At 34.9% G+C, this 18,504-nt stretch overlaps 1 non-coding gene across 1 annotated transcript; it reads left to right on the top strand.

Annotated features, from left to right (window-relative positions):
- Positions 1-3,683: 3,683 nt before the first annotated feature.
- LOC113694380 (small nucleolar RNA R32/R81/Z41) lies at positions 3,684-3,773 on the top strand. Its single transcript, XR_003449336.1, has one exon. It is a non-coding gene; the product is annotated as a small nucleolar RNA R32/R81/Z41 (small nucleolar RNA).
- The last annotated feature ends 14,731 nt before the right edge of the window (positions 3,774-18,504 follow it).

The following is an 18,504-nucleotide window of genomic DNA, read 5'->3' as shown; positions in this document are numbered from 1 at the left end:
TTTCTTTTCGTCTCTCTCTAGTTAATTGAATAGCTTCCCTACTTCTTCTATTTCTTTAATTTGTTTATCTATTATTTTCATAACTCATTGATTTGGTTTTGAGTTTTTTACCATATTTTTTTCTTAGATTGTAATTCTTTTACTTTAAAGCACTCTTATTTTTAATTTTCAAAGTCGTATTTAAAAGCTATTTTTTTTTTGCAAATACAATATGATTTAACTCAAACAACTAACAATCTAAAATGAAAATAGTCCAAAAAAATGTACACACACTTTTCCTTCTATATGCATGAGATATAGAACATAACACAATTAAAAATAAATTTAATCTAGTTATTAGAAAATATGGACACATGTTGAAATCAAGATTCATATAATAATTAGAAAAGCGGAAAAGATAGTGAAGTTTATAAGAAGATCAATTGCACACTAATACATTAAACAAGCAAAATTCAAAGAAATAAAGCATGTTGCATATATCATAGGATTGAGTTTGAATGACATTATAAAAGCAATCACAAAGTTTTGACATGATCTTTAATAAAAAAATATGAATTAAAAAAAACATAGTAAACCGTCAAGGTTCTAATTTATAGTATGAAAAAAATGACTTTAGTATGGATGATTAGATGCGGCCTAATGACCTCCCTCTTCTCTTGCTAACGAATATGAGCTTGTCCACTAAAGCAACCATTGCACCGTAAAGATTTAAAGTTCAATTAAAACTGATGAAGCCGTTAAAGAGTAGGTAAACCACTCATAATAAGAAGCACCAAGAACATGGAGGAGTTATAAACAAATTGATGAAATTTGTAATAATGTGCTGATAGTGATAGAAAACATAATGGAATAAAAGAAAAAAAAATTGTAAGCAGAGATTATTTAATAGAAAACATAATGGAATAAAAGCAAAAAAGGAAGAAAAAAAGAAACACTTACTAATAGTGATGGAAAAATAGCAAGAGCAAAACAGAGAATAGTATTATGCAAAAGATCTTGAACCATATACTACAAAAGTCTCAACAAAATGAAAACAAATTGTAAAATAGGAAATAGGGAGAGAGATTGGAAGGCAAGAATTGGAGGGGAAATGAGAGAAGTAGACAAAACCTCGTACTATCAATGAGAAAGAGAAAGAAAATGAGTAATTCGTGGATAATGAGTTCAAAAACAACAATTAGAATATATGGCATTAACTAATTGAGAGTAATGCCCGTGTTTGGATAAATATTACTCTGACAAGAAGATTATGACTTTAGCAGTATCGCTAGCCAATTAGTACTCATCAATTCTATTGCCCTATAAGTATTAATCACAGGTATATAATTAATGTTTCACAAAAATGTAGCAAGGCTAAAACTGGTGGAGTACAGCTATAGTTTGAAAACCAGCATTTACTTCATTATTCCATTCAAACGGATCCTTATCTAACAAGTCAGTTAATATTCAAATGGTTAATTTTATACGCTAGAAGTACGCTAAGAGGTCATGCTTTGCAATGTAGAAATGATTAGAAGCCATTTGGTCAGTCATTATATGTAGAAAATAATCTAATTGACTAGAAAAGAAGGTTGATTTGGAGAGTTTGGCTGGTAAAGGGAGTGCAGTCTCAAGGTTCTCAAAACCCTTTGGAGGTCAGATGGGTGAGTTTTTACTCAAGGACTTACACTAGGATGATCTTAAAAAAATGAGACATAATCAAGGATTGTGCAATAAAAAGATTCATGGTGCTTATAAGGCCAATAGTTCATTAATCATTACTCAATGAAAATGGTAGAATTTGGATTCCTACAAACCTATTTGTGTTACAAAATACAAAATTTGTCTTTGATTAATCAACCATGCACTTCTTGTAATACAAAATTTGTCTTTGATTGTCATGTCATTTAATTTAGGCTAAAGAACGCAACCACTCAAAGACAGTCTTTTTGAAAGATAGAATTTAGATGCATATTTTGCTGAATTCACATGGAAATTAACCAATGAAGTGTAGATATGCAAAGCAGAGAATTTGTAGTGGTGTAGCTGATTCCATAATTATCTTCTGTTTGAGTGGATAAGATTTGTGCGCGTGCATTTGTGGCCTTCCTGATTAGGACAACTAGCCCTCTAAAAGGATCTCTTAAAAATCAAGTCTCTAGATGGATTTTCTAGGTTGAACCTAGTCAGAATTATGTAGCAAGTGAAAAGATAAGAATAAACCTACTACCCTTGTACCCTCTAGAGCTCAACCACTTGTATCCCAACTCTCATATCCTTAACTCCCAGGTTTATCAGCAAAATTATGGTTTTTAATGCAACTAGAAAGTGATGCGAATTGCTTGGACAAACAATCCCGCAGTTTTTAGTATGTTTAAGATGGATAATTACCAGATTTATGTTTCTAGCTGACTAGGTTTAGCAGTTGTATGCTTCTGCCAAATTAACATGCATGAGATTGACACATTCGCCATTCTTTTTTTATATGGACAAATAATATCATTATATTCATGAACAAAAAGTTGAAAAAGAGAGATCAAAGGGGATACCTACTGAGTGAAAAGGTTGAAGAAAGATGACCTCTCAAGTTTTGTTGGTTATCTATCTTTCATCTGACCTATATCATGACTAGGTTCGTCCATTCTCCAGAAAATAGCATGTGGCTTGTGAATTGTGTGGACCACGGAGAGCCCTATAAATAGTGTGACCTAACAATGGGCAAAAGCATAGATTAGTTAATAAAGCATTAGATGTTCTCTAGAGTTCCCTCAAACACTTCAATGGGGACAATTATTTTCTGCCTCAATTAGGCTAAAGAATTCAGCCTAATGAAGTGTTTGGGGGAACTCCTAGGTTCATTTGATACATATCAACAATTTTGACAAGGCGAGTTTTTTATAGGCGCTCTTAGAAGACCTCATCATTATTCTCTCTCCAGCCTTTTTTTTCGTTAGTTTTATCTTTTTCAATACTGGATAAATTTTCTCAACAAATTTCTCTCTCAGCCCTCTGTGGACGCTTTTCATGTTAAACAACTGCATAAATCTCTTATCTCTTATCTTTTGCACTTGCAGGTACATTAGGAAGGTTTCAACTTTTATTTTCTTGATTTTTTTTGCTCGAAATTCTTTGGGTTTAGTAATGGTTCTTCTTTTTGTCTTCATATTTTTTTCTTAATAGGTATTGAATTTTTAGGGCAAATTACATTTTACCCCCTGTGATTTAGCCTTTTTTTACACAACCCCATATGATTTCAAAAACTATACATAACCCCCTCATGGTTTGGATTAAAGTGTCAAAGTGACGGAAATAGCTATTCGTAACGGAACTTCTAAAAATGTCGAAATTACCCTTATAAATACATGACACATTAACCTCGTATGATTTTTATATTTTACCATATAACCCTCTTATGGTTTAATATTTTACCATATGACCCCCTTATGGTTTTTAAAATATACACATAACCCCCCTTGGTTAATAAATAATTTTTAACTTTATATAAGGGTATTTTTGACATTTTAGGTGACTCCGTTAAGAATAATCATTCCCGTCACTTTGACACTTTAATCCAAACCATGAGGGGGTTATGTATACCTTTTGAAACCATAGGGGGGTTATGTAAAAAAAATGCTAAACCATAGGGGGTAAAGTGGAATTTGCCCAATTTTTTATCTTAATAATTTCACCTTGTATATTAAGGAGGATGAATATGATGAAAGTAATAAAAGGTATTGATGAAATTTCTTCGTTTTATTTATAATAGTCTTTGCTACGTTCTTTCTGATTCATTCTCCAAATTAATAGAGGAAAAAAAACATAGTTTCACTTAAACTAAAGAAAACGTAAAAGCAAAACAGATGGCCGTCCAATACACTAGGTGACAACTAGATAGTAATGAGATAGTTGGCATGGCCACATTCCGAAGTATCTTCTGCATAAATTAAATATTTGTACCATAACATAACAACTAGTTGAACTTTGAAGCTCTTGCTTTGGTAAGTTAGGGAAAGAAAAAATTCGTGAATAGTTTTGTCTTTAAAGCCTGGTTAGTTAACTTCATATTTTGATGCTCCATTTTAGAAAAAGGAAAATGGCCATTTTGGTCCATTATCTTCCGAGTTTTGATCAATTTAGTCCCTCATTTATCACTGTAGCCATTTTAGTTTTTTATCTTTACAAAAAAAAAAGAGATAATCTAGGATATCAAATAGAAAAAATGAAAATCTCTAATGGAATTAGTTAAGTGCAAGCCATGCGAAGTGCTAAAAATAACTATTTTGGTCTATTACCATCAAGATCACGTCTAATTTTATCTTTTCAGTAATTTAAACTCCCATTTTCACAAAATAAAATCAATGTAGAACTTTTAATAAGAAACTAGAAAACCATAATAGACATATTAAGGAACAAAATTGGACATGGCTTTGAAGATAATGGACCAAACCCATCATTTCTAATAGTGCACACGCCTTATATGTGACTAATTCTGTTAAAAATTTCTAATTTTCCATTAGAGGTCTTAAATTGGCATTCTTTTGTAAAGATAAGAGACTAAAATGGTCATGAAGATAGACAAGGGACTATATTGGCCAAAATCCAAAAGATGAAGGATCAAAATGGCCATTTTCCTAAAAAATGTGAAGACTATTATGAGCATTACTCCCCACACTACACATACTCCCTCCGTCCCAATATTAGAGTCGTTTTATGGAAATCCAATTTTTTACGGAGACATGATAATCATATGTCTAGATGAGGTGGCATTAATAAATTGACAAAAGCATCCTTTGAATTCAAAATATTCTCTTAATAGATGTGTATTAGGATTTTAAAAGTTGCTTTTTCAAATGATAAGATTGGAAAGCATGTGTTAAATTTGAATGGTGACTCTTATTTTGATACATCAATAAAGTGAAAATATGACAATAACAATGGGATGAAAGGAGTAACCAGGATTATAAAAATTCAAAATGGTAGATTATTAATTTAATGCACATATATTTCTACACTAATATGCGTTTAAGTATATATTAATTTTCTTTTGTATAATATATTGACTCCGCCAGTAATTCACTTGACATCTCCAATTATGCTTCATTCACGTACGATTTCTTTAATAATTTCTATGAACAGTCTATGCTTTAAAATGATCTCAGAAACAGATACTAAGACGATATGACCTCATGTTGAATGTTGAGTTACACTTCCCCTTCCCAATTGTTAACTGTTGAATTTAGTCAGGAAAATGAGCAATATCTGATCATTTAGGTGGCAAAATTACTAATTGCAGCTTCATGTGTTTACGTGTTTGGCTAGTTTTCACAACAAAAATGGTATTGTTAGTCTGCATGGATGTCAAACATTTTAGACATATGTTCTCAATTCCAAAAAGTTAGTTGAAAACAATTCAATTATTTTTGAAAAACCAAATTCGGAAAGATTTTAGCCGCTTAAATCTGGGAAAGATTTTGAAAAACCAATTTGGGAAAGATTTAGTCATGGTTCAACCAGTGATTCAAGCCTCTTAAGTTTCAGAAATTTTCCCTTGAGTAACCAGCTTCTTGTCATCCAATAGCTCAAAAGTAACATAAAAGAAAAATTAATAGATACTTATAATCATATTAGGGTAGAAATATATGCGTCTTAAACTAATATTTTACCATTATGAATTTTTATAATCCCTTTGTGTGGAAGGTGGTGTAACTTTTGGAAAATTGCTGTTGACCGATGTGGCTAATAAAGTTATCTTGAAAGCTTTTACACGATTTCAAGGTGCATCTAAATCATGGTAAGCTCAAACAAACAATTCATCTTTCATCAAGATGGTAATGACATAACAAAGGACTAATACATGGCTAAAGTTTGTACTTTCGTTTGAGTTTCTAATTATAGACATGTACTATTATAAAATAAAACATGACATTTATGAAGTTCTTGACATTATGGGTGTCAGATTCATGGGTCATGCTATGGCCTAATATGTCGAGGTTTGCTTTCCAGAATTGCACTTTTCCCTCTTACCATTACGAAATCCTTTAACTCAAAAGTGGTTTCCAAAATGGCATCTTGGAGGGACTATTTATGACTATGGTTTTATGTACAATGAAAGTTACTAGTGACAATATTTTAGTAGTTTTAGGTGAAATTCCGTATATCGAAATGATTTTTATAGCTTTAAAACAAATTCTTGGATAAGGGTTTTGGGATTCGCCATTTGAGGGTGTGGCAGCTTCTGATGATGAATTTATAGGTTTTTTGGATGGTAAAGCTTTGTATTAGCTTATGAGAGGTTGGAATTTCATTGATATTTTTGCCGTTGCCTTTAATCTTCAAACTGAGATTGGTATTTCTTTGATAGCTTTGTTGCTGCCTTTGATCTTCAAACTTAGCAATTACTTGATCATCATGGTGATAGCATTCACCGGAATTAAGAGAAAGGCTTGTTATAACAACATATACACAACATACCAAACAACAATGACTTATGATAAACGTTTAATCCTAATATGCAGAAGTAATTATCTTCTTTCTCGCAAAACAACAACGAAACAAGGAATGAAAACTTATAAAAATTATTCAAATGGTAGGGTGGCTAAACCCCCACCATACTAGGTGGTTTTCTTTGAAGGGGAAAAAATAAAACTAAGAACATATTACATTAAGCACAAGATTTGCTCCTACACAATTTTATTTACTTAAAAGTAATGCATAAAGGATTTTGCTTACTTGAATAAAAGATATACAATGGAAATAAAGGTAACTTGAAATCTTGAATATATTACGGCTTCACATGGAAATCAAGTTCCATCTATTCAGTTAAGAATTTTTTTGTAAACTGCCACAAAAAGCCAAATAAGAGTTCTATGATATAATGTAGTAGAAAATTTGGAATTAACTTTTCACCCCTTTGCTAATTTTTTCTAAGTTTTGACTTAGAGGAGTCTTTTTCCAAATGAAATCTTTATGTATTATGCATCATTTAGAGGACCATATTTGTTTGATTAGTAGTCCACGCCTTCGGGAGGACTAACTACTTGGCTTGCATCCTTAGGAGGGTTGTCCGTTTATTTTCACGAGATCTCATTTAAGTATAGTGTCTTTCAATAATCCAAGATAGCTAAAGTTTTAAGAGTTTTCTTAGAAGTTTTTTGAATATAATAGGAATTCATTAATCAACTAGAAGATATAAGATGATGAAGCTTGTCCACTCCTGAGTTGATTACATCATGAACTTTTGGATTTCCTAGAAGGAACGAGTTAGAAGCTCTTGTTGACTATAAAACTTCAAATGGAACGAGTTAGAAACCCAGGATTTCTCCACACAACCTGTCATACTTATGTCCTTCTTCTCAAAAAGAACTACTTTGCTAAGTCTTTTGAGATACTCTACTAGATGGACGAAATGATTGTTGATAACTTGGAAAAGTTCCTCCTCAGTAACTTCCATTGTTTTTCTTTCTCCTTTAGTGAAGTCATCATCACCATACTCACTTCATTCATGTTCTTCTAGGATATCCACAAATACTTGCTCGAGCTCTTCATCAGAGGCATTTCCTTTTTTTTCTATGTTTACTTCATGACCATCCACTCTTTCTCTTTTTTTTTAAGGTGCATGCCAATTTGTACAATAAATAAAATTTTCTTTCTTTTGCCCTTTAAGAGATGCAATGTAGCATTTCCAAGCAGCAACTTGAACCTCTTTCATTTCTTCTATGCAAGCTTTAGTAGTTTATTATTTGATGGACAAAAGAGAGCATAGCCTCAAGTGAAGTGATAGTAAGACTCCCGATAATGCATTGCACGGAGAAGAATCTATTATCACTTCAAAGTCCACCCTCATATTTACTACTTTTGGTGGTGGCCTAAGAAAACAAGAGCACATTATGGGCGAAGAGGTCCTGAATCTAGTCAAATTTCACGTACTGTCTTCCATTTTCAACAAAACACAGATAGGACTTAGCAACCCATAGCCATAATCATTCAACAACAAAACAATGCAGCATGGCCAAAGCTTTGCTTTCTTATTTGCTGGTTTCCTTTCTCTGCGAATTTTCATACTGCTACTTCCCATAACTTCCGTAACTCAACAACCCAAAGATCATACAAAACCAATTCCAAACAAAACAAGATCCTGAACTCAGGCACTTTTATTTAACACTAAAGAGACACAAAACAAACAGCAACCAGGGAAACATCAAGAAGCAAAAACATGATAAAAATCATGAAGCCAAACCAGCAGCAAAGATAGCCCAAGGTTCACGTTCCACAGACTTGGATTTTCATGAATATAGCATCTAAGCAAGAAAGGGAGAAGCAAAAACGACCACCTGAATCACTAGGGCCGAAGCAAGAGTTTCTGCTGCGTTTTCGTTTGAAGCTGAAACTGGTGCAGTAGAGGCCGAGTCGCTTCTTCGTGGCCAGATTTGGCGATCTTCCCGTCGTTTTTCCTTCAAGATGTCTGAATAGAAATCGCTCCTATCACTTTGTAGATTGACCAGAAATTCATGGTTTCACCAATGAAGCTGAATCGGGGCAGAAAAATCCTTGCGAAAGCAGGCTTAAAAAAATCAGCCTCGTTGTGTGTTTTGCATAGGAAGAAAATTCTGCACTTTCCTTTCTGGTTTCTTGTCTGAAGCTTTCTCTTCCTCCCCCAGATCCTCAGCTATCTCCCTTTCTCTTTCACCGAGAGCCATTTTCCTTCTTTTCCTTTCACTGCCCGAAGTTCTTCCTTCCTCAGCCCCCCAGATCCTTCCTCGGCTTCCTTTTCCTCCCTCACGGTGCTCTTTCCTTTGTCTCTTTCCTTCGCTCCGTTTCTCAGCCGCCGCTTCCAGCTCTCCTCTAGACTCCTTCTCAACCCTAGCCGTCACTCCTCCCTCTCTATTTTTCCCCCTCCAGCTCTCTTACTCGAACTCTCCTTCTCTCCCTAGCCGTCCTCTGATTTCTTTTTCATACCCTAGCCGCCTCTACCCTTTTCAACCAGCCGTCAAATCCTCTCCCTATTCCCTCACTCAACCAGCCGTCCAAAAACCTCCTCCCCAAACCTTAGCTTTCTCCAGCTTTTTATATCAGAAACTCCCTCCTGAACCCTAGCATCTAAGGCACGGAAAACTCCATCTTGTTTTTGCATTTTTTACAGCCTTAGATTTTTATGTTTTATCACAAACCTTGGATCAAGTTAGGGATTTTTATTGGAACGAATCAGACGGAGGAAAAAAATGGAGTCAAGAAGTGAAATTGGAGTTTTCTTCACCGCTTTGTACCTTGTGGTGGTAAAAAAATGAAGGCAAGGGCTCAGATCCTGTGTGGCTCGGTGCATGAGCTTGCTTTCTTCTTTTTTTTCTTTTTTTTTTGTTCTCTTTCTTTTTCTCTTTTTTTTGTTTTAATTAAATAACGATAATCTTGAATCTAAAATAACTAAAGCATGTTTTTTTGATAAATTTCTATGCTAAAATGACTTAAAAAATAAAAATTAAAAATTAAAAATAAAAATAAAAATGAAAAACTAAAAGGAAATAAAAAACTAAAAAAACAAATAAAAATAAAAGTAAATAAAACTACACCAAAATTTTGGTGTCTACAGTTTGCCCCTCTTTGTCTGAATTTTAGAAAAACTTGAGACAAAGAAATAGACACCAAATATTTACCTGCGTTATTCGGCTGCTAACTACTCGAGCGATGGACGCTGTAGAAATGGGAACTGACCCCTTTGACAAAATTTCAAAATGGGATTGACCCAAACAAGAAATTTAAAACGGGACTGATCCGAACCAGAAATTTAAAATGAAACTGACCCAAACGAGAAATTTAAAATCGGGTCTGACCCGAACAAGGAAATTTAAAAATCATGAGACTAACCTGAATAAACTTAAAATAATAAACTTAAAATCATGGGACTGACCCGAATAAACTTAAAATCATGGGACTGACCCGAATAAAACTTAAAATCATGGGACTGATCCGAATAAAATTAAAGTCATGGGACTGACTCGAATAAACTTAAAATCATGGGACTGACCCGAATAAAACTTAAAATCATGGGACTGACCCGAATAAACTTAAAAAATCATGGGACTGACCCGAATAAAACTTAAAATCATGGGACTGACCCGAATAAACTTAAAATCATGGGACTGACCCGAATAAAACTTAAAATCATGGGACTGACTCGAATAAAACTTAAAATCATGGGACTGACCCGAATAAAATTTAAATCATAGGACTGACCCGAATCAAAATTTTAAAATTATGGGACTGACCCGAATAAAATTTAAAAGGGGACTGACCCCAACATGAAAATAAAATCGGGACTGACTCGGGGGACTGACCCCAACATGAAATTAAAAATCGAGACTGACCCCAACATGAAAATAAAATCGGGACTGACCCGAGGGCACTGACCCCAACATGAAATTAAAATCGGGACTGACCCCAACATAAAATTTAAAATCGGGACTGACCCGAGGGGACTGCCGTGATAAAATTTTATTTGTTTGTTTGTTTTTTTTTATTTTGATTTATTTTGATTTATTTTGTTATTATTTTTTTTATTTTTTTAATTTTGATTTTGATTTTTTTTGTTTTTGACCTTTTTTTTATTTTTTTGATTTTTGTTTTGTTTATTTTTGTTTATTTTTTATTTTTGAGAAACTTTCCAAAAATAATTTGCCCCAGTTTCTACCAATTATTGTGCAGCCGATCCTTTGATTTGCATTACGGCATGGTTGCTCCTCCTTAAGGTCTCGATTCGCAAGATTCTGACTTATGCTTCTTCATCGATTTCAAGCCATGGATTCCTGCACTCCTTAAATGGGTTACAAAAAATTTTGCCCCAGTGTGGTGTGTTGTCATTTTCACTTGAAACTTTCCTTCGAAAATCGTGTAAACATGAGTTTTCATGTGACCTTTCCAAATCTTATCATCCGTGATGTCCATTTTTGTTCGGCAAGCTGTTTTGACATCAAGCCATTTTGAGACTTCCTTCTGACATTCCATTGAGATAAACCTCTCTGTCTGGAATCAAGATAGTTAACTGTTCGTTGTTTCATCATACTTTTCTATGGATGAACAGATCCAAATGCTCTTTTGATTTGATCAGTTGGATGAATACCCGAGCCTACTTTTATTTGGGTCAGTGGGATGAATCCTGAACCTGCCTTTGATCATGGAATTTAGCAAAACGATTGATCACTGAAAACTTTTCTAGATTTTGACATTCCATTACCAAGTCCAAAACTGATACTCTCTTATCCAATCGCAAAACTTATCTCCAAGCTTTCTTGCTCTTGCTGTGAGATCATCCATGACTTTCAACAGAAGCTGATCCTTAATGCTTCCTGATGTTATCCTCTAATGCTAATCTGAGCAACCCACACTCCCATATTCTAAATTAGCATTCACAGACAATATTGCTGCTGGTGGAAGGCGACGCAATTTTTTCATAAGCTGTGTTGTCAAGTCAAGCCTTCTTTTGGTGTTAAACATCAGCGATCCATCATATCTTCGACCTTGTCAACAAGTCGATTTGCTGCTTTAGCCCACCTAATCTCCTCCATACTGATATTTTGAAAATCTTGGGAATCTTGTGACACTTCTTTGTGCCAGGGGTGAAGTTCATAAGTAGCACTCTCGCGCTTCTTCATCAATTTTCAGTTGTAAACGCCTGCGCAGGGGGCTTATCAAAGTACAACATCCAACTATTCCTCATGAAAAAGCAGTGTTATTGAAATTAAAAGTGTATTACTTGACTCTTGAGCAAAGTCCTCAAATGTGTTACAAAAATTTGCCCCAATGTGGGCTTATTTCGTGAAATCTCACAAATAAAAATTTGCCCCAGTGTGGGCTCCCTTAATGGTAAAAATTTGTTCAGATGATTCCCCATTTATTTGAACAAAGAGAAATCGCACTTTCTAAAACTTAGAAAGTAATCATATGTACAATGTGAAGAAATTTGAACGTTGAGTTTGAACTCATGCAAAAATTTCATGATGAATCTCTCAGAATAACACCAAATTACAGAAGATTTCTTCCTCACTTTTAGCATCTGTGCTTAGAGTAGCGGGTCACCACTTCTTGTTGGATCATTTTTTAGGACCAATCAAGTGGGCGTTATTTCCGATTTGGAAATGGTTAAGGGAAATGGGAGGTCAAGATTTGTCTTATTCTTGTGCTCAAATTGTATGTAATCTCTTCAATACCACATCTTAGTGAAAGCAAATAGTTTGTCACCCCTATTTCTTAAGAAAATTTAGTCAACATATAAGCTTTAAGCTTGCAACATATGGGTAGAAACGATAGCTAAACATGTGGAAACAGGTTATAGTCTTAAGATCACAAATGATTGATGGATTTCTCAGAAATATAATCCTCACTTCGAGTTGTCATGAAGGATAAGTCAACGATGGACTTTATAAGCTTGTAATGTGACTTGAAAACGACAGTTAAAGAATAAGACTTTCAAGAACATTGCACCGTAAATCGCATTTTTCAGAATTGCCCCTATTTTGAACTCGAAGATCCTGAACTTTGTTTGACCACTCAACAGGGACTTCACCATCGAATCTTTTGTATTTCATTTATTTTCTTGCTTTGCTTTTGCTCTTTTTTTTTTTCTTTTCCTCGACCTGGTGGGTTTTCACATGGTGAGTAGCGTCAACCCCATACCCAAGTAATTCAGAAATACAATTTAAATTTTCCGGGAACAGAAATTTTCTTGACAGGGCCATTGCAAAAAACAGACGTCAGGACTTTCGGCTTTTGTAATGGGGTCTGGTGGGGTACTTAAAAAAGTTAAGGCTTGAAAGCGGTTTTAAAAAGCGGTTTGAAGAATCCGAGATCGCATTGTTGCGCCAACCCTATTTTAGGGCTAAATCAGAATTTGCCCCTGTTTATTCTCAATTGAGACTCTTTTCTCTTTTATTTTGTTCTCTTTTGTCGGCTTTCTGCCATTCTTTTGAACTTTTCAAAATTTGCCCCAGTTCATGTTCAACTGAGGTTCTCTTTTCTCTTCTTTTTTCCTTTTCTTGGCCTTTTGCCATTCCTTTGAAATTTTCAAAATTGACCCCATTTTAACCGAGGTTCTCTTTTCTTCTTTTGTCTTTTGATTTTGTTGCCTTATCACTTTTCACCTTTTGAAACTTTTCTTCTTTTTCAACTCAAACTTGCCCCAGTGTGGGGTTTGCGATTCTCAGAGGTTGCCAAACGAAGTAATTTATTCTGAAGGCTCAAAAGGGATAACTAGGGATAGAATGTTTGATTGGAAAAGAAGAGGGCCTGACTTTTAATCCGTTCCTTACATTAACTCTGAAAGGAAAATTTTCATTAATGCGAAATTTTTTGCATGCATCTGAATCAATTAACCGAGGATGACTTCCGTTCATCCATATCCGCGAAACATAGAGGATCCGCCGGACAACTTTTCTTTCTTTTCTCTTTCATTTTTTCTTTTCTCTTTTTGTCCAAAATTGAAGCCCAGGTAGAATCAAATTTCTCCAATTTGTGATTCCTTCTTTCTTTTAATTTTAGCATTTTGTTTTTTCTCCTTTTTGGGAAAATTCTTCAATTTCCTTCTCCAATGTGGGGTGCGATCATAGGTGCTTTAAAAAGAACAACCGATTTTAGCTCAAATGAGGATGCAAGGGGTAAAACAGTGTTTAGGTTATAGAAACGATGGCCAAAGTATCATTCTTACACCTCATGACAACCAAAGTAAGGAAATGGTCATTGAAAATTTTCCAATGTAGGGTAGTGATCATTAAGGCTCTTATTTGAAACGAAATTATTCTTTCGAAGGCTCAAATGGGAGAGCAAATAATAAAATTTATATGGATAGAGAAATGAACGCTCGAAGTATCATCCCAAATTTTCAAAATAAACAAGGATAATGCATATTTTGCTTTCACTTAGATGTGAATTGAATATAATTAGATACAATGGACATTTTTCAAGCAAAGATTATCCCAATTTGTAATTTGTCAATCAATGTGACTGATTTTATTTTGGGGTTAAGTGAAGGAGAAAAGGTATCTCATTGGGTCTTTTGAGTGACCGCTCACCCTTTTTTTTCTTTTTTTTTCTTTTCTCTGAGCACTTTTATTGTATAACTCGAATCACCAATTGAGTATACGTAAGGACTTTAGAAAGCATACACTCGTGAAATTTCAGTCTGGAGGTTGAAAAATCTCAATTCGGTCTTATTTCTTAAAATTCATCATGAAATCCCTCAAATAGCCAAAAAAGAATGAAATATACATGATTATATACAAAACAACAATTGTATAAAAAAAACTTTATTGCTGAAAAAGTTTGAAACAAAATTTCTACAAATGAAAAGAGAAAGACTTCTGAAGAACTCCACATATACACACTTGTTTGCCTCCTTTTCGGAACAGAATTTTCTTTTCTTTGAAAAATAATGATGAAGACTCTTAGAGGCTTTACCCTAGCGCTTCCAAATAGATCTTTCATGTTTTTGTTGCAGGGTCTGCCCAAAAATCAAGTATTACCTTTCAAACTTTATCGGATCAAAATTGTTATCAGATATAGAAAAATATTTTCACCTTATTGAAACATTTTTATGAATGCAGGGGAAGGGAAAAAAATAAAAGAAAAAAATACCCCGAGTCAGTAAGCAAGAATAAAAGATCGGTATGCATGTCTTATAGGGGGAACCTTTTTTATGCCAAGGGTAGGCTTAGCATGAAAATGCAATCCTCTAGGGTAGGCACCATACCATACCTGATGAATCCGATTAATTGATTGAGTAAAAAAAATTTGAAAATTTTGACCAATTGGAGTGAGAAGAGACATTTGTCTTAAAAATGAGCACAAAGTCTGAATGGATTGCTTGCTTTGGTCAACACATAAAATGATGTGTAAAAGAGCCTACTCTTGAAAGGATTGCAATGTCTTGACTAATTTATTCAGTGAACCTTAAATTTAAACCCTAAAGGGAATAAACAAGTCAAATGGATAGGATGCAATTGATAATTTATTCAAAATTGACTAGATTACCTTAAAAGGGGTAAAATGGTCAAATGCATTGAATGAAACTTGATTATTTATTCAAAATTGAATGGATAACCCTAAAAATGAATTACACTAATCAAATGAATTGAATGAAATCAATTGATCAAACAGATCGAGTGAAATGATGATTTATTCAAAATCGACCGAATTGCCCTAAAACTAGGCAGATTGGTCAGCTGAATTGAATGAAACTGAAGATCTCTTCAAAATCGACTCAATTGCCCTAAAAATGGGTAAACCAATCAAATGAATTGAATGAAATTGGCGGTCTATTAAAAAATCGACTAGATTGCCCTAAGAATTGGTAAACTAGTTAGATGATTTCTAAATCGACTATACTGCCCTAAAAATGAACAAATTGATAAAATGAATTGGATGAAATTAATGAATAAAATGGGCCAATGGAGGGAATTGAATTGACAGCTTATTTGAAAATCAATCTATCCACTGGTAGTTTCAAAAATTTCTTGCGATGCATTAGTCTATGAGCCTTCTAAAATCAAATTTTGGTCTCAATTTATTTATCGTCTCAATAGTGAGGAATTATTTGTGAATTTCTTCAAATTAATGTCCTTTAAGCAAGGGATTTTTACCAACTTTGATAAAATGGCCAAAAAGTGATTATTAGACTCTCGTATTCCAAAGATCGCTCTTGAAAATGATCGGATCCTACCTTACATCGTACACTACCCCTTTGGATGGTACAGGAAATATAAATGTGCAAGTCTCATTGGATTATATATCCGAGACACAGGGCGGTTTAATCCTAGCACGGGATCCCCTAAATGGCATTCCCTCTAAGGTGGATGCATGATGCCAGTGTATTAAAGCGATAAAACATGCAATTTGAAATGAAATATGACCTAAGGAACCCTTTATACGCCAGGGTAGGCCTAAAATGATATGCTATTAATTTATGAATGAAATATACCAAAATTTCTAAACGTGCAAATAGCATATCTATAAGGGTAGGTCCTAAAAGAGGATCATGCCAGACCTCTTATTTTCTAACGTCTGTGAATGCAAAAGATAAGAAACAAGGAAACGTTAGTTCAACACATAATCACATAACACGTTGGACAATTAGATGATATAAAAAGCAACAAAGACAAATAAGGAAAGAGGGGTAGAATCCCTCCCCTCGTGCTTAGTGTCCTTAATAAGGTAAGGTCGACTCTACCCTAGGCAATTCTAATATGGATGCATGAGATTTGGCTCACTAATGCATCTAGACTCGATAAGGTTTCGGCTCCCAAGCCTTTAGACCTAAAGGCGAAGGGTCATCACTCCCAGGGCCTTCGGTCGGTGGCTCAAATGATCCCTTAGGTAGCGCTATGGGCGCAGAGCACACCATCCACCTATCCAAGGCAATCGATCCTAATCCTACAAGGAGGTGTGGGAAACGCCCACGAAAAAGAAAAAAAATGGGGTAAATAAGACTATGCATGCACGTATGAGGTGCTTTCTTATCGAGGGGAGGGATCAAGAACCAATGCGAGGCTCTAAGGTAAAGTCCCCCCACCCAAATGCAATGCCAGGCGCGAGAGAGTGAGAGGGAGATATTGAGAGAGTTTCGGGAGAAGAGAAACCCAGCAAAAAAAAAAGAAAAAGCTGCAAACGAGAGGGTGACTGCAACCAGTAGCAACTACGGAACAGAGGAGGAACCCAACGCCACCATTATCGTCTTCAATCCTCATTGAAAAAGCACGGGTTTTGCAGCAAAGTTGTCCGCTGTTGATCTTTCCTTTTCATTTGGCTAAAATTTCTCATCTCCTGCTGATGTTTATGCCTTTCGTGCTGAGATGTGATTTCTGTTTTGGTGGGCCAAGCTTCGATCAGTCCCAAGCTGATTCGAAGCCCGTGAATGTATCCGTTATAGTCTAGTGATTTACTGTTGTTGTTCCTTTGCATTTTTGCTTGCATTTTATAGTCCAAGTCGTTTCCTTTTGCTGTTTATTTGCTCGCATTTTGCTGTCTGATGTTTCTTTCTTTGTTTTCCATGCTGTCTAATAGTTCCTTGCTGTTCGTTTTACTTAGAATCCGTTGGTTCCTCCCAAAAAGCCCTGTTTTGGATCCCTCTCTACATTAGATCTCCTTGGTTGCATGTTTAGCCGTGGGTTTATGAGGGTTTTATGGAGTCTAATGAATGTCAGGTTCTTGTTTATCTGCTGTGTAGGCTGCTTTTTCCTTTAGTCGAGCAAGTTTGCAGTCTCCTTATGGGTTCCGTAACTGGTTTTCCTCAACTGAAATGGGGGGAATTTTGCTAGAGTTGTCTGATTCGCATTAGTTAAAGGATTAGAGGGCTTTAATGCTTGTTTTTGTGGTTTGAATGAAACAAAGTTAGCTGGCAATGATTCTGATTTCATGTTTTTCTTTGGTTGTTGCATGTTTTTCTCTTTCGGATAAATCAAGAATCTTGTCCAGTTTGTGTTAGCTAAATGGGTTGAGACTTTTATTGGTTTTGGGTTGATAAACTCGCGCATTTGGTGCATCTTTTTGGTGTGGAGTTTGCATGAGTTGAGCTGCAAAGTTGCAGCAGAAAAATTGCAGAAGGAAGCATCATTAGCTGCCAAAGAGTGGAGCTTTTGTGTTCCAGATTTGCATGATGTCTTTTCCAAGTTTTTTGCTTGTTTGGCTTGGGATAATTGTGTTTATCTGGTTTTAGATTAAGGTTTAAATGTTTTGGTTGAAAGTTTTTTATCAAAGTTGTGCTTGAGGAGGAAGGTGGCATGCGAAAATGACTTGCGGCTGTGTTTTCTTAGTTGCAGAATGCTTGTCATTAGAAATGTTCTTGTTGCAGACAATGCTTCCGTAGCTTTGCATGGAAATTTGCATGGAAAATGTTCCAAGAATTGCATTTTAACCCCCCCCCCCCAAGTTTCCTCTTGTTTCACTATGGCCCTAACAATTGAAAAATCAATTGAAATCAATCAATTTGACCCCTCAAATTTTTTTTAGTTTTTGCAATCAAGTCACTACTTGTTTTAATCTTTACATGGGTTGTTCACCTTCCTTTAAATGCCTTGAATTTCATGCTTATTCTTATTTCTTGTGATTACTTGTTCATTAAAGCGATACCTTGACCTTTTCTTTGATTTTGGAGGATAACTAAGTAATTTCATTCCGTTAGAGCCCCACTTCAAGGGAGGTACCCCCTATCCCTTACTTCTTACTTTATGTGACCCTACGTGTCCTATATGACTTTACATGTTTGATTGTATGCCTCTTGAATGTTTTATTCATTTCATTCATTTGCTTTATTGGCTTTGTATATTTATTTTAGTTCAATTTGATCATTTGGAAGGCACTTGAATGCCAAATTTGTAATAGTTAGGTATTCCTTTTTATTATTTATTTTATTTCCCCTTTTAGATTGTAGAGGGTTCCTCGAGTGTAATAGTTAGGGTTTTATTTGCTTTATTTGCCTTGTGTGTTTTTGCATGCCTATGTGTTATGTGTTACTCGCTTTCCTAGGGTCTTGCATCTAGATATCATGCT

The sequence above is a fragment of the Coffea arabica genome, chromosome 6c, assembly GCF_036785885.1.
Source record: "Coffea arabica cultivar ET-39 chromosome 6c, Coffea Arabica ET-39 HiFi, whole genome shotgun sequence".
In the NCBI taxonomy this organism is placed as follows: domain Eukaryota; kingdom Viridiplantae; phylum Streptophyta; class Magnoliopsida; order Gentianales; family Rubiaceae; genus Coffea; species Coffea arabica.
This window is presented reverse-complemented; position numbering and strand designations above follow the sequence as displayed.